Below are 16789 nucleotides of genomic sequence, written 5' to 3' on the forward strand. Positions count from 1 at the left end.
TAATTTCTTCTTATATAATGGATATCGTTTCAGTTGTGGTGGATTATCTATCTATCTATCTATCTATCTATCTATCTATCTATCTATCTATCTATCTATCTATCTAGTTATTGATTCTGTGTGACTGTGTGTTGTCCTCAGTCATAGACTGTGTGTGTGTGTGTGTGTGTGTGTGTGTGTGTGTGTGTGTGTACACAGTGGCTTGTCTTCCTCCTATTCTTTTCCCAGGGTGTTTCCTGCCTGTGTGGCACTAAAAATATACACCATAGCTAAAGGTGGAACACAACACAGGAAGCATGTCACACTGTGTGTGTGTGTGTGTGTGTGTGTGTGTGTGTGTGTGTGTGTGTGTGTGTGTAATTAGCAGCATGCTTGAGAAATTTGGGTACTTTCTGTCCATGTGAAACTGTGTGTGACCAAAAACAGTGTGTATGTGTGTGTGTGTGTGTGTGAGAGAGAGAGAGAGAGAGAGAGAGAGAGAGAGAGAGAGGTGAGTTCCCTGTAATGAGTAAATGTCTCTCATCCATGTCCATCCTCAGCACTCTTGTGTTAGTTGATAAAAGCAGTGTGTTTTTGTGTTTGTGTGTTTCTGTAGTGGCTCATCAACAGGATGTGTTTTTTTAAAAAAAATCACAAATTCCTGCTGTGTTCTAAAGCAAGAAAATGACGTGAATTTATACTACGCCTTTAGCATCACCTTCAAATGACCTCTAAAACAAGAACATAGAAACAATGGCACATCAATCAGTCAGTGAGGAGACAAGCGCATGAGCCACGAACAACACAACACACTACACACCCACACACACCACACTACACTACACACACCACACTACACACACTACACTACACCCACACACACCACACTACACTACACACACCACACCACACACACTACACTACACCCACACACACTACACACACTACACTACACCCACACACACCACACTACACTACACACACCACACTACACACACTACACTACACCCACACACACCACACTACACACACTACACTACACCCACACACACCACACTACACTACACCCACACACACCACACACACTACACTACACCCACACACACCACACTACACACACCACACTACACCCACACACACCACACTACACCCACTACACTACGCCCACACACACCACACTACACACACTACACTACACCCACACACACCACACTACACCCACACCCACTACACTACACACACCACACTACACCCACACACACCACACTACACTACACCCACACACACCACACACACTACACTACACCCACACACACCACACTACACACACCACACTACACCCACACACACCACACTACACACACTACACTACGCCCACACACACCACACTACACACACTACACTACACCCACACACACCACACTACACCCACACCCACTACACTACACACACCACACTACACACACTACACTACACCCACACACACCACACTACACTACACCCACACACACCACACACACTACACTACACCCACACACACCACACTACACACACCACACTACGCCCACACACACCACACTACACACACTACACTACGCCCACACACACCACACTACACACACTACACTACACCCACACACACCACACTACACACACTACACTACACACACCACACTACACACACCACACTACACCCACACCCACTACACTACACACACCACACTACACCCACACACACTACACTACACACACCACTCTACACACACTACACCCACACACACCACACTACACACACTACACTACACCCACACACACCACACTACACACACTACACTACACCCACACACACCACACTACACCCACACACACCACACTACACACACTACACTACACACACCACACTACACCCACACCCACTACACTACACACACCACACTACACACACTACACTACACCCACACACACCACACTACACACACTACACTACACACACCACACTACACACACCACACTACACCCACACCCACTACACTACACACACCACACTACACCCACACACACTACACTACACACACCACTCTACACACACTACACCCACACACACCACACTACACACACTACACTACACACACCACACTACACCCACACCCACTACACTACACACACCACACTACACACACTACACTACACCCACACACACCACACTACACACACTACACCCACACACACCACACTACACACACTACACTACACCCACACACACCACACTACACCCACACACACCACACTACACACACTACACTACACCCACACACACCACACTACACACACTACACTACACACACCACACTACACACACCACACTACACCCACACCACACTACACACACTACACTACACCCACACACACCACACTACACACACTACACTACGCCCACACACACTACACTACACCCACACACACCACACTACACCCACACCCACTACACTACACACACCACACTACACCCACACCCACTACACTACACACACCACACTACACACACTACACTACACCCACACACACCACACTACACACACTACACTACACACACCACACTACACACACCACACTACACCCACACCCACTACACTACACACACCACACTACACCCACACACACTACACTACACACACCACACTACACCCACACACACTACACTACACACACCACACTACACACACTACACTACACCCACACACACCACACTACACACACTACACTACGCCCACACACACCACACTACACACACTACACTACGCCCACACACACCACACTACACACACTACACTACGCCCACACACACCACACTACACACACTACACTACACCCACACACACCACACTACACCCACTACACTACACACACCACACTACACCCACACCCACTACACTACACACACCACACTACACACACTACACTACACCCACACACACCACACTACACACACTACACTACACACACCACACTACACACACCACACTACACCCACACCCACTACACTACACACACCACACTACACCCACACACACTACACTACACACACCACTCTACACACACTACACTACACCCACACACACCACACTACACACACTACACTACACACACCACACTACACACACCACACTACACCCACACCCACTACACTACACACACCACACTACACCCACACACACTACACTACACACACCACACTACACCCACACACAGCACACTACACACACCACACTACACCCATACACACTCATCTGTTTGTACAGCCACGCTGCAGACAAAACACCTCACCCTGACCTCATCACCAAGGAATTTACACACACACACACACACACCTTCCCCCGTCATTTCTCCAACCGGATCTGAGTGGATTCTGTTTATAAATCTTTCTCAGGAATGTTTACACACATGGACTTTGCTGTTGATGAAAATCCTGCTGTTTGGAAGATCACCTCCGCTGTTTCAGCCCTGAGTTTGTGTAAATTTGCGTATGAGGAGATTCAGTTACGTCACCCGTCACCGATCGTGTAACTGTCGCGGAGTTCCTGCGAGTTTATAAACGGATCGCACTGTTGAGTTCAAATCACTGCTTTATTTCACTTCCACACTAATTTAATGGACATTAATGCCTCGAAAGAAAGCAAAATCTAATCCATAAGTGAAATCAAATACAACTCACAGTTCAATGAGGACAAACGTAATGGCACCCCACTAAATAAATAAATAAATAAATAGATAGATAGATAGATAGAGAGAGAGAGAGAGAGAGAGAGAGAGAGAGAGAGTCAGTGTGTGTCTGTGGAAGCCGAAGCGCTGCAGTGGCTGAGCTGCCATACTGGAACAGAGATAAACTCCATTCCAGGACAAGCTGCAACCTGTAATTCTCCACCTCCATACTGGAGTTCTGTGGACTTGGCTAAATATAAATGTGATAGAAACATGTTTGTAATGTACTGGTGCTGGTACATTTATCAACATACCAAAAAAAAAATCAGAGACGGTTGTAAATCTGGTGGGTTTTACTTGATTTAGCCACAAAAACATTGACACCCAACGATGAAAAATGAAAGCCATTGATTTTGTTCTTAATGTCGTACTACAGCAGCATGAAACCCTGAGACAAAACATCATGAGAGAAAAACGTCACCGTGCAGATTTAGAGCCGTGATTGTTTTTAGTGACACTGCAGACAAAACAACAAGATAAAGAGAAAAAAACAGAGGAAAGAAGTTCATTCTGGGCACAAAACATGTTGTTCAACATCGTCATCTCTGAAAACTGGATGTTATGACAGACTGGATGATCAATCATGAACCGTGATGCCTGATTGGCCGGTTGGATGATGACATCATCGGTATATCACACAGGTTCAAAGCCTGCCCATGATGGGAAAGCGCAGCAGTGTGTTTTCGAGTGTGTTGTGTGGTTAGTTTGGTACGAAGGAAGGAAGCATTTTCAGAACTGAATACAGGCAGGGTGGCTTTGTTTGCACACACACACACACACACACACACACTAAATTTAGAGCAGTAAAAAAATGTTTTTGTAACCGGATTAATTTTCTATAACAGCAGCTCCGACTGCAGTGCAGCTGCAAATCAAATCACACTCGTTCGAATGCGGTATCGTTTCTATAGCAACAAACTGCGTGCAAATGTTGGTACGGTGAAGTTCTTTCCACCATGAGGAGAAATGTGTGTGTGTGTGTGTGTGTGTATGTGTGTGTGTGATGTTTCTGGAAGGAGTCTCCAGTGTCAGCGCTGTGCAACAGTCAGAGGGGAAGCTGGAACTTTTCCCAAAGTTTTCCGATGTCTTCAGGACAGAGGAGTTTACACTTCTTCTTTACAGTTTCTGCATTTTGTTTGTTTTGTTTCTCTGATTAACTTGCAGAAAGAGAATAAAGAGAGTCTGGTGAGGGAACGACTGTTTATAGCTGCTATAATGTAAATGACAACAGGAACTCACTCGTTTTACTGAACATTAGATGTAGTTATAGATGGATAAAAAGTATGACGTTATTTAATAAATAAAAATCGCAGTTGTTAAGTTGCTTTGGTGTAAAAGGAACAAAGCAACAGGAAAATAATCAACTTCAGGTTGGCAGTCTGATATTTAAGGATGGTTTCTAAAATAAAATACATGAAACATATCTCTCTCTCACACACACACACACACACACACACACACACACACACACACAAGTTACCAGAGTAAAGTGTGCTATCAGTGGCCTTGGCTGTTTTCCAGAAACCATTTCCAAAGGTGTTAGCGTGCCTCATGGCTATCACCGCTAACCGCTCGCACTCCAACACCCTGAACGATACTGAATCACATTCCATCACTGCAAACTGAACGAATCACTGCATTCTGTGAACTTGTGATGTCTGTGATCATTTCCACACATCATACTTACACAACTCCTCATAACCAGCACTCACACCGTTTCCCTCAGGGCGTTAGCATCAGGCAGCGTTAAACACTAGCACGTGGATCCTGAACGTGTTTTTTATTACAGACGACACCATCAGCATCCCGGGAGTAAAGGAACAGGATCTAATTTAATACATCAGTATGATAATGGTACCAGCGTGTACGTGTATATTGTACAGTGGATATCAAAACACGAACATAACACTATAACCACACACACACGCACACACACACCTATATAATAAGCAGCACATTTTGTTTGTTTGTTTGTCTTGAGCTAACGTCACCATTTCTCAATGGATTTTCACCAAATTTGGCAAGTAGGTCCAGGGATGACCCAGAATTTTGCAGATATAAGCAAACTTCATGCATGGGCCCCAGGGAGGTCCCTGGGGGCACAGCATCCACCCACCCCCTCCCTCAATGCCTTTCACGTTACATTTATCAACACAAACTCTCAACAGATCTTCACTAAACTTGGCATGTAGGTACAGGAGATAGCCACAATTGGGCAGAACTCAGAAATTCCATATTTGGGCCCCAGGGGGTCCCCGGTGGGATGTTTGGAGTTTTGTTTGTCTTGGGTTAACGTCACCATTTCTCAACGGATCTTCACCAAATTTGACATGGAAGTCTGGGGGCAACCTGGAATTTTGCAAAACCCAGGCAACACCAGGTAACCTGCTAGTTTCATATAAAACCAACTTTCATTACTTACTCCAGACTTAAGCACTATTCAGACGTTGATTATTTTCCTCTAGCAGCAGTGTTTTATTCCTCTGACACTACAGCACTTTACCAACAATTTGTTTATTTATCAAACAATCACATGCTGTACTTTTTATCTGATTAGAATTACATTTAATGTTCAGAGAAGTGAGTGAGATCCTGTTGTCACTGATGTTACAGCAGCAAGAAACACTTGTTCTCTCACCACTCTCTCTATTCTCTCTCTGAAAGTTAATAAGACAAAAATAATCGCAGATTGTTCCATCGTGTTCCTGAGAAACTGTAAAGAAGAAGTGTAAATTCCTCTGTCCTGAAGACGACAGAAAAGTTCCAGCTTCACCTCTGACTGTTACACAGCGCTCACACTGGAGACTCCTTCCATGAGTGATTTTTAAAATTCTGTTTATTATTAGTGGAGCGTCTGCTGGACACACCCCTCTGAATGAGCTGTTACTATAGAAACCATAACATTTTAAAGATATTTTTTGGGCTTTTTTCACCTTTATTGGATAGGACAGTGTAGAGACAGGAAATGAGCGGGAGAGAGAGACGGGGAGGGATCGGGAAATGACCTCGGGTCGGAATCGAACCCGGGTCCCCGGATTTATGGTATGGCGCCTTAGCCACCTGAGCCATGACGTCCCCAGAAACCATAACATTTTAAAACGAGCTCATTAATATAAACCTGAGATTTGCAGCTGTGCTGCTGTCAGAAACCAAAGGTACCTGATACACTGACATCCAACCTCAGAGTGACACGATGAGCTGCTGTGGTTAATTTTTAATATAATAAAGAAAATAAACAATTTTGTGAGACGGTTTATGACAAGAAGGAAAACGAACAGGAGGAGGAACAGAGCGATGATATAACGAACATAATGAACCAAATGGCACTCGTGTCGGGGGCCAGGCACCCCACCACTCTCTCTCTCTCTCTCTCTCTCTCACACACACACACACTCTCTCACACACACACACACTCTCTCTCTCTCTCTCACACACACATACACACACACACACACTTAATAGCTAGAGGGTTTACTGGAAACAGAAGCTCCAACACAATCAGGGAAAGATGGGGGAGGTGTGTGTGTGTGTGTGTGTGTGTGTGTGTGTGTGTGTGTGTGTGTGTGTGTGTGTGTGTGTACATTTTCTGAAGGTCCCCATAAGGACAGAAATTTGTCTGGTCCTGATAAAGTGTGTGTGTGTGATCAGAAGGTTAATTATTAAAGAGATGTGTGTATGGATTTTCCCTGCAGTTTGGAAATAATAAGTGAGCAAAACTAGCATTCTTTCTGTGCAAAGGAAACACACACACACACAGGCAACTTCCTCACCTGTAGCATAGCAGCTTTTTGAAGTGGGGAAGTTGTGCTATAACAGTGATCAAACATCCTGTGGTGCACTTCACTTACATGCAAACACACACACTTTGCATTTGCAATACACAGCTGATTGACTTTATCTGTAGGTGAAGGTGCAGAAACTTTCTAAGCATTTAAGTTGAGAAGCTGAGTGCAGGGAGAGAATTTTACCATCACGGTAGTCACCTTAACTATTTTCTTTTCTTGAAATTAAAGCCAGGATCAGCAACCTGAATTTCAAAATTATTTAACGTCGTATGGTTCAGGGTTTTTGCGAGACATAGAATGTCTCGGCTGCTTTGGGAATTATCCCCAGTAACCAGCATCAAGTGGTTATCTCGGTCACCTCACAGCAAGAAGGTTCCAGGTTCGAACCTCACAGCCAATGGGGGCCTTTCTGTGTGGAGTTTGCATAAGTTTCCTCCCACAGTTCAAAGACATGTAGATTAGATAAAATACTTGTACAAGACAGTGCATACTTAATGCCGGTCCCAAGCCTGGATAAACTGATGAGGGTTGTGTCAGGAAGGGCATCCGGTGTAAGACTTACACCAATCAAATGTGTGGACCATAAATCGAGAAGGATGAGCAGCTGAAAGAACTACTACATCTAATACATTAGAAATTCCTCTTTACTGTAAAATGAGCTGTTGTTCATCCACTGCTTAACAGACCACATTTTGACCACTCAGATCTCTCTAGTTAACATGCAAACCCTCCAACACAGTGTTTTGTTTTTAAATCTAAGAGTTTGGGTAAAATCATCACACAACAGTTTCTTCTTTTTAAAAGCAAGAGTACAAAACACAAATGATTTCAGTCTGATTTTTAGAAGTGTCATGGTACAGAATCAGCGCTGGTTAAAGTGGTAAATGACTGACTGCTCACCTCAGATTGGTAATACGGTTTCTGTTTTGGTTCTGTTGGACTTGTGTGCAGAATTTGACACAATTAAAGCTAAGTACACACTACATGACTAAAAATCACTGTGTTGCTTTCACTACGCAACTTTTATCACTTGTGATCATGGGCACATTCAATCTGAAAACAGTGTACACTGTTTTGCAGTGGGCTTTGAGGTACCTTTTCTGTCATTTGGTGGGTGTGTCAGAGGTATTACCCAGTCAGCAGCGATGTGTATATAAACCCCACCATATTAAAAAGGCAGTATGCACAATGGATCCTACTAACATCTACAAAACTGGGTCCACTGCAGCTTGGTCTATGCAAAAATTGCAGACATTACAAGTCATGTTTGTTGCATTATATAGAATTTTTTTTCCAATAAAACATGATACAGGCTCTGAAAAATTATTCGAAAAGAACGCCACAAATGGCCTCCTCAGCTGCTATAGTTGCATTGCTTGTGTAATATATATATATATATTCTACACACCACTGTTTCTGTTTAAATAAATGCTTTGCTACATTTTGTCAGGGCTGAATGGAGCTGAATTAAAGTCAATACTGAGAAATGTATTGCAAATTAATTTAACCTATTATTCTACTTTGAATTTTTAGAAGGAGGGTATCTTTTTTTAAAACAGAGATACAGTTTAAGCTACTTCTGGAATTATTATCAGTGATCTGAAATCCCTTATTAAACATCACAAATTTGTAAATGTAACATGAAAAAAGCACAATTAATGTATTCTGATTTATTACAGAACCAACACTGGTTAAAGTAGTCAATGGCCAACTGCTAACCTCACATTGTGTATACATTTCTGTTTTGGCTCGTCTGGACTCAAGATCACGTGATATTTCAATGAAGTTTATTAAATTGAAATATGCTAACTGTAGCTAACATGTCTCTGAGACACTAGTGCATACTTTCATAATGTTTAGATTGGACTATTTTAACATGTTACTGTCCTGCTGTGTCTGTAAAAAAGTTTCAGAAATCGAGATTTAGAGATCATTACTCCAGCCTTATTCGTGCTATACTGAGTGATTTTTAAATTCCACATCAATTAGAAAGTCCTGCTCATTTATCTCATTAATAAACTTTGTACTTTTTCCAGTAATTCACAGAGATTTATTTATTTATTATTGAATATGCAATTGTTCCATAACCACTATCATAAATACTATAACCATTTATCATAAATACTTTGTTTTGACTTCCTAATCATTTATGTAAAGTACTTAGATTTTTAAATGGAAAAAAAATATGTTTAAAAAACCCTTATTATTCCAGTATTCTGTAATAAAATGCAAAATAAATACAATATAAATACATTCACTCACATCACCAGGTAAATAAAGCTATTTTACATATAATATTATGAATTATCTGTGATGATCTGGCAACTTGTCCAGGGTGAACCCCGCCTCTCGCCCATAGTCAGCTGGGATAGGCTCCAGCCTGCCCACGACCCTGTACAGGATAAGCGGCTACAGATAATGGATGGATTATTAATTATTGCATTATAACATACAGTTGATTATTAGAACATGCCGAGCAAAAAGCAAAACCATAACGTAGAATGTGTGTGTGTGTGTGTGTGTGTGTGTGTGAGATATGGTGTTTCCTTTAACAGGGGAGAAAATGACACACTTTACACATCGTCATTAAACACAACCACCAGTGGGATGGAAACGTCATTTATGAGTTATGAGTCATTTAATATCGTTATCATTCCCTCCATGAACTGGAAAAAATTCAACAGCAATGGAATGTGATCAGAATAAAGCATTGAGATTTTATTTCTCATTATTCAAAAATGAATTTACAGTGAAGACAAATCCTGTGTTTATCAGTTTCAGAAACGCTGGTATAAAACTAAGTTGAAATATGCTGAATATATTTTACTTCCTATTATGATTATTGACTTGTGTTCAAATGTACTTCTATTGGCACAGAATGATGTGTGAGGAAACCTTCATTAGAGATATAATATATTTATGAGTATATTTATAATAAGACAAAAATAAAATTAGTTTGTTATGAGTCTTGGATGAATTTGTATACCTTAAAACATAACCCCATTCCAAATAAAAGTTGGGACGCTGTGTAAAATATAAATAAAAACAGAATGTGATCATTTACAAATCATTGAAACCCTGCATTTCATTGAAAATAGTCCAAAGACAACATATATTGAAACTGAGAAATTTTATTGCTTTTTGAAAAATATAAGCTCATTTTGAATTTGATGTCAGCAACATGTTTCAGAAAAGTTGGGACGGGGTGTGTTTACCGCTGTGTTGCATCACCTCTACTTTTACCAGCACTCTGTAAACGTTTGGGAACTGAGGAGACCAACTGCTGTAGTTTTGAAAGAGAAATGTTGTCCCATTCTTGCCTGATATACAATTTCAGTTGCTCAACAGTTCGGGGTCTCCTTTGTCATATTTTGCGCTTCATAATGCGCCAAATGTTTTAAATGGGAGACAGGTCTGGACTGCAGCAGGCCAGTTTAGCACCCGGACTCTTTTACTATGGAGCCATGCAGTTTTAATATGTGCAGAAAGCGGTTTGGCGTTGTCTTGCTGAAAGAAGGAAGGCCTTCCCTGAAAACGATTTAGTCTGGATGGCAGCATATTGCTCTGAAACGTGTTTATATCGTTCAGCATTAATGATGCCTTCCCAGATGTACAAGCTACCCATGTCATGTGCACTAACGCCCCCTCATACCATCATAGACGCTGCTTTTGAGCTGTGCACTGATAACAAGCTGGATGGTCCCTCTCCTCTTTAGCCTGGAGGACGTGGGGTCCATGATTTCTAAGAAGAATTTCTACTTTTGATTCGTCAGACCTCGGGACAGTTTTCCACTTCGCCTCAGTCCATCGTAAAAGAGCTCGGGCCCAGAGAAGGGGGCGGGGTTTCTGGATATTGTTTATATCTGGTTTTAACTTGCATTTGTGGATGCAGTAATGAAGTGTTTTCACAGACGATGGTTTTCTGAAGTGTTCCTGAGCCCATACAGTGATTTCCACTACAGACACGTGTCTGCTTTTAATGCAGTGTCTCCTGAGGGCCTGAAGATCACAGGCATCCAGTGTCAGTTTTCAGCCTTGTCTCTTGCACACAGAGATTTCTCCAGATGCTCTGAATCTTTTAATGACATTATGGACCATAGATGATGTGATCCACAAATTCTTTGCAGTTTTATATTGAGGAACGTTATTCTTAAATTGTTGCACTGTTTGCCCACGCAGCCTTTCACAGAGCGGTGAACCCCGCCCCATCTTTACTTCTGAGAGACTCCGCCTCTCTGGGATGCTCTTTTTATACCCAATCATCTTACTGACCTGTTGCCAATTAACCAAATTAGTTTTTTAGCATTACACGACATTTTCAGTCTTTTGTTGCCCCGTCCCAACTTTTCTGAAACGTGTTGCTGACATCAAATTCAGAATGAGCATATATTTTTCAAAAATCAATAAAATTTCACAGTTTCAACAGTCAATATGTTGCCTTTGTCCTATTTTCAATGAAATATAGGTTTTCCATGATTTGCAAATCTTCACATTCTGTTTTTTATTTACAGTTTACACAGCGTTCCAATGTTTTTGGAAATGGGGTTGTAATAAAATGGCTTATAATAGAATAAAACCTTGAAAATGTTCTGCTGTAAACACTATCTCAGCAATCTGACTAATAATGACATTATTAACACCTGATATCACCCTGGCTTGTGGCAATATGGCATATTTGTGACGATAAACTCTTAACTTCTTATTTTAATGATTTTATCACATTATCCCCAAAATAAGCACATAAACATTAGAATAACTGGACTGAACTGAATTTCATATTTCTGAAACCTATAATAGTTATAATTCACACTAAGGTTTGCATCAGTGACATTATATAGTGCATTAGTTTGACACCGACATGAGCTGTGAACCTCAGCATTTAGTAACATTAACAAAGTCCAACAATGAACACATGAATAGATTGGTGTGGTTTTTTAAATAATAAAACTAATAAGTTGAATAATCAACGTCTGCGACCCCACGATTACTGACGAGAATAACATCTTATGTTTGTGTTTGTTAACTGGTAAAATTCAGAATTGAGGTTGAAACAAGTTCCAACATGTAAATCTGAAGACCACAGAAAGTTTTCAGCAGTGAGAAACATTTAGCGGAGGTCCTTCGGTCTCTCAGCTCTGCAGTGGACTTTGCTTCACCTCCTAGCTTTGCAGATGATGTCATTATCTTCCTTGAGTCTGTGGAGGACATCACTGTTCTTTCTAGCTTCATGCAGGACCTCATTCCTGTTTGTAGTGTCATGAAGGATGTCATTGTCCCTTCTAGCTTGTGAAGAAAATTGTTTTCCCATCTAGCTTTGTAGAAGACATTGCTGAGAGCAAAACTGTCTGATGTGCTTTCACAGAAGACGTCACTGTCCCTTCTAGCTTCACAAAGAACATGGCTCTGCCTCTCAGCATCACAGAGGACATGGCTGTCTTTTCTAGCTTTGCAAAGAACCTTGCTCTCCCTTATAGCTTTGCGGAGAATGATGCTCCCTCGTACCTTCACAGAGGATGTCGCTGTCCCTTCTAGCTTCCCAGAGGACATTGCTCCCCCTTCTAGCTTTGCAGCACAAACATCACTGTCCCTTCCAGCTTTGTTTTTCCATAAATGCAAGTTAAAACCATATATAAGGCCTCGAGGAGATCACCACTCCACCTCAACCCCGTCCTCACTTGTGAAATTCTACTAAAAGGTCCAGGACCTACTTTTGCATCATTTTTGGGTGACGAAGCTGCAATGCCCCAGAGACGAGTATCAGGTGAGAGTGCCGTCATGTCCAGCCCCATCACTGCTGATCCTGAAGCCTCCACACCGGTCCGAACTCTGGCTTACAGCTTACATGGACTCAGAACCTCTTTTGGGTCGACAGAGACTTTGTTATCGTTGTTCTGTACTTTAGAAACTAATGTTCCATAAAGAGAGAGAAGATGAACCAGTGCTACCATCAGACCCTGTTTCATGAGCCTTGTGTCTGGCTTGTATCCTGATAACATTTTAATAACATACATTTACATGGAGTGAAATACGCTAACTGTATTTCACCTTAATATTCAAATTAGCTCATTATGTTTATTTACAGTTTCTGTGTGTAGCACATGGTCTTATCCTGAGCGACTCAGTGTTCCGTTAAAGTCGAGGGGACGGTTTCGTGGAGGACGTCGCTGTCCCTTTGAACCTCATGGACAGTGTTGATGATACGTGTGTATTTATTGAAAGAACAAGTCGGAGAGTCACACAGCCTGTACATGACCTCGGGGGAATTCTGTCCCTGTGACTTCTGACTCACACATGAAAAGAAATGAAAAGAAAAGAAATGAAGAAATGAATGCTGTAGTAGGTGGAAAAGAAACGAGTGCTAGCACTGATCTGTATCAGTAATGTTACAGCTTTCTTCAATGAAGTGCGATTTGAACCAATGCTGCTGATTGGTCGGTTCCTGTAACGCCTGCTATATCATCATCATCGTCAAGGTTACATGAGTACATTTCAGCGCTTTCAAAGACACTTTAATCTGAAACTTCAGACCCTGTTTACGACGGGGAAAATTTGTTTATTTATTTTATAAATTTGATATTGAAGTAAAATTAATAAACTAGACTGCATTTCCACAGAGAAAATGCAAAGTGTGCTTGCCGAGCTGCAGCAGAACAGCTATCATGCTAGCATGCTAAAAGCTAGCATGCCAACATGCTAATGCCAACATGCTAACAACTAGCATGCTAACAGTTAGCATACTAACATGCTAACAGCTAGCATACTAACATGCTAACAGCCTGCTAACATGCTAAAAGCTAGCATGTTAACATGTTAATGCTAACATGCTAATAGATAACATGCTAACAGCTAGCATTCTAACATGCTAATGATTAACATGCTATTTGTTAAACTTTTAACACTTTAAGGCTAATATGCTGACAGCTATCATGCTAACAGCTAACAGGCTAACATGCTAATGGCTAGTATGTTAACTTTTAGCATGCTAACACGCTGAGGGTGACATGCTAACAGCAAACATGCAAACTCTGAATGCTACCATGCTAATCCTAACATGTTTACAGCTCTCATGATAACATGCTAATGGTGAACATGCTAACAACTCGCGAGCTAACAGCAGGCATGATATCGTAATGGGTAACATGCTAACAGCTAGCATGGTAACACGTGAATGCTTATATGCTAATTGCTATCGTGTGCGCGTGTAAGTATTCCTAATAAAGTGGCCATTGAGTTGAAGTTGATTTGCTGTCAAAGTCTCAGATGAGCAGATCCTTCCCAAATGCATCATCACCTATGGGGGAAGGGAGGAACGACTCAGTCAAGCTTCCATTGATTAGCGGCAAAATGAAGAAAAACTGGACGGATGAAAGGCGAGAGAAAGGCGAGTGCGGGTCAGAACCGATATCATGCGTGTGATGGTGATTTGGCCTGAGGTGCCGTATGAAGTTTGGTGGATGTGTGCTGAAGTGTTACTGAGCAAAACTCCATTCATTTGAATGGGGCCAAAAATCAATGGAAGCCTATGGAGGAAAAAGGGATGAGCAAAAAGAAAGGAAAAATATGAGTGCGGGTCAGAACCGATTGCATGTATGTGTCGGGGGAGTTGGCCTGAAGTATCACATGAGGTTTGGTGCATCTGCGATGGAGCGTGTCCGAGTAGGACGATTCGATTCATCACTCCAAAGTTCTACCCATTCATTTCAATGGCACGGAATTTTGCCGAAAAACGGGAATACCGAATGAACGACAAGGGGTAGTGCAACCATTTTAACAAGCACGCCATTCCAGATCGGGCCCTACGTTTCAGCGTTGGAACGGTGTCTCTATCTCAAAAGCCCTAGGAGCAGTAGTGGATCCAAAAAACGGGTGAAACGGAATAAAAATAAAACTTAAGAAGAACAATAGTGTGCTTTTGCAAGCACACTAATAAAGAAATTAAACTGAATTAAATGTGACACGATCCTGTGAGTTTTATGAGATTTTCTTGAAAAAAATTATTCGACTGGAGCAAATGTACATCAATCGGAAAATCTGTTATAGATCCGCCCACTTTACTGTGATGAAAGAAAGTGATGGTTTTAATTATTTGAAAAAATTCCAAGATTTAATCAGCTGCTCCTCTGTTGAATATTTGCAGCTTTAGTATATTTTATACATACATATTTATGGTGTAGGATAAAAAGTGGATGTGTGTGTTTTTAACGCATTAAATTTAACTTTTAAAGATAGAAAAGTACATTTTTCATTTTTTTTGTTTTTATAAATATACTTGGGAAGAGGTTTGTGTTTATTAGAGCTACACACGCAGAAGCCTGTTATTTACAACAATAAATCGAGTAATGAGGACATTATTCATTTATTTACTAAATTAAATACTGATTACGTTTACCTGTGTGTACACACTGTATATCAACTACAACAGTCTCAGAGACGGTGTGTGTGTTTAATGTACTAAGTGTACCTTTTAAACAGAATAATTACTACAATAATTTTATACATCAATTTAATGTATAAAGTGAATGTTTATTGTGTGTCTGTAGTAAATTAATTTAACTTTATATAATTTGTATATTTTCTATTAATAAGTCAGTAAAGTGAATGTTTATTACATCTACTTGTGTGTATATCTATAAAGTACAGCTGTGTGTGTGTGTGGTTATTAACTGATGAGTGACACTAGCATGTCCAGTAGTGACATCATCACTCATACACCATATAACAATGCCAACACACACACACACACACACACACACACACAGCACAGGTATCTCTCTCTCACACACACACACACACACACACACACCACAGTAACAATGTTCTGCCACATGACCTTGACCTGATTCAGTGTGTTGTGTGTGAAAGTAAATGAAGAAAAAAAAAATCAGTCCGAGTGCACGGGTAAGTTCAGAGAAAATTCTGTTTAGATCCCATTGGACACTATTTTACACACACACACACACACACACAAAGTCTTCAACATAAGAGATTAGTATAACACTGTGTGTGTGTGTGTGTGTGTGTGTGTGTGTGTGTGTGTGTGTGATTTCGAATGTTTGCAAGTGAAAGAAATTGTCTTACCTCTCTGATGAATCTCTCATATCCACAGTTTGAGATCTGTATTAGTCCAACTGTGTCCTCTCTCTCTCTCTCTCACTCACACACACTCTCACTCTCTCTCTCGCTCTTTATAGACATGAGCTCAGAGCTGAAGAGCAGTGTGCTGTGTGAGAGGAGAGCATGTGATTCTGTCCTTCTGTGTCTCTCGC

At 41.3% G+C, this 16789-nt stretch overlaps 1 protein-coding gene across 1 annotated transcript in view; it reads right to left on the reverse strand.

Annotated features, from left to right (window-relative positions):
- The window catches only part of rasgrp3 (RAS guanyl releasing protein 3 (calcium and DAG-regulated)), a 127452-nt gene extending 110663 nt beyond the window's left edge, over positions 1-16789 (reverse strand). The window contains exon 1 of the mRNA XM_060933216.1: positions 16602-16789. The gene's annotated coding sequence lies outside the window, so the exon portion shown is untranslated. The remainder of the gene's footprint in view (positions 1-16601) is intronic.

Source organism: Neoarius graeffei, chromosome 11, assembly GCF_027579695.1.
Source record: "Neoarius graeffei isolate fNeoGra1 chromosome 11, fNeoGra1.pri, whole genome shotgun sequence".
Taxonomy (NCBI): domain Eukaryota; kingdom Metazoa; phylum Chordata; class Actinopteri; order Siluriformes; family Ariidae; genus Neoarius; species Neoarius graeffei.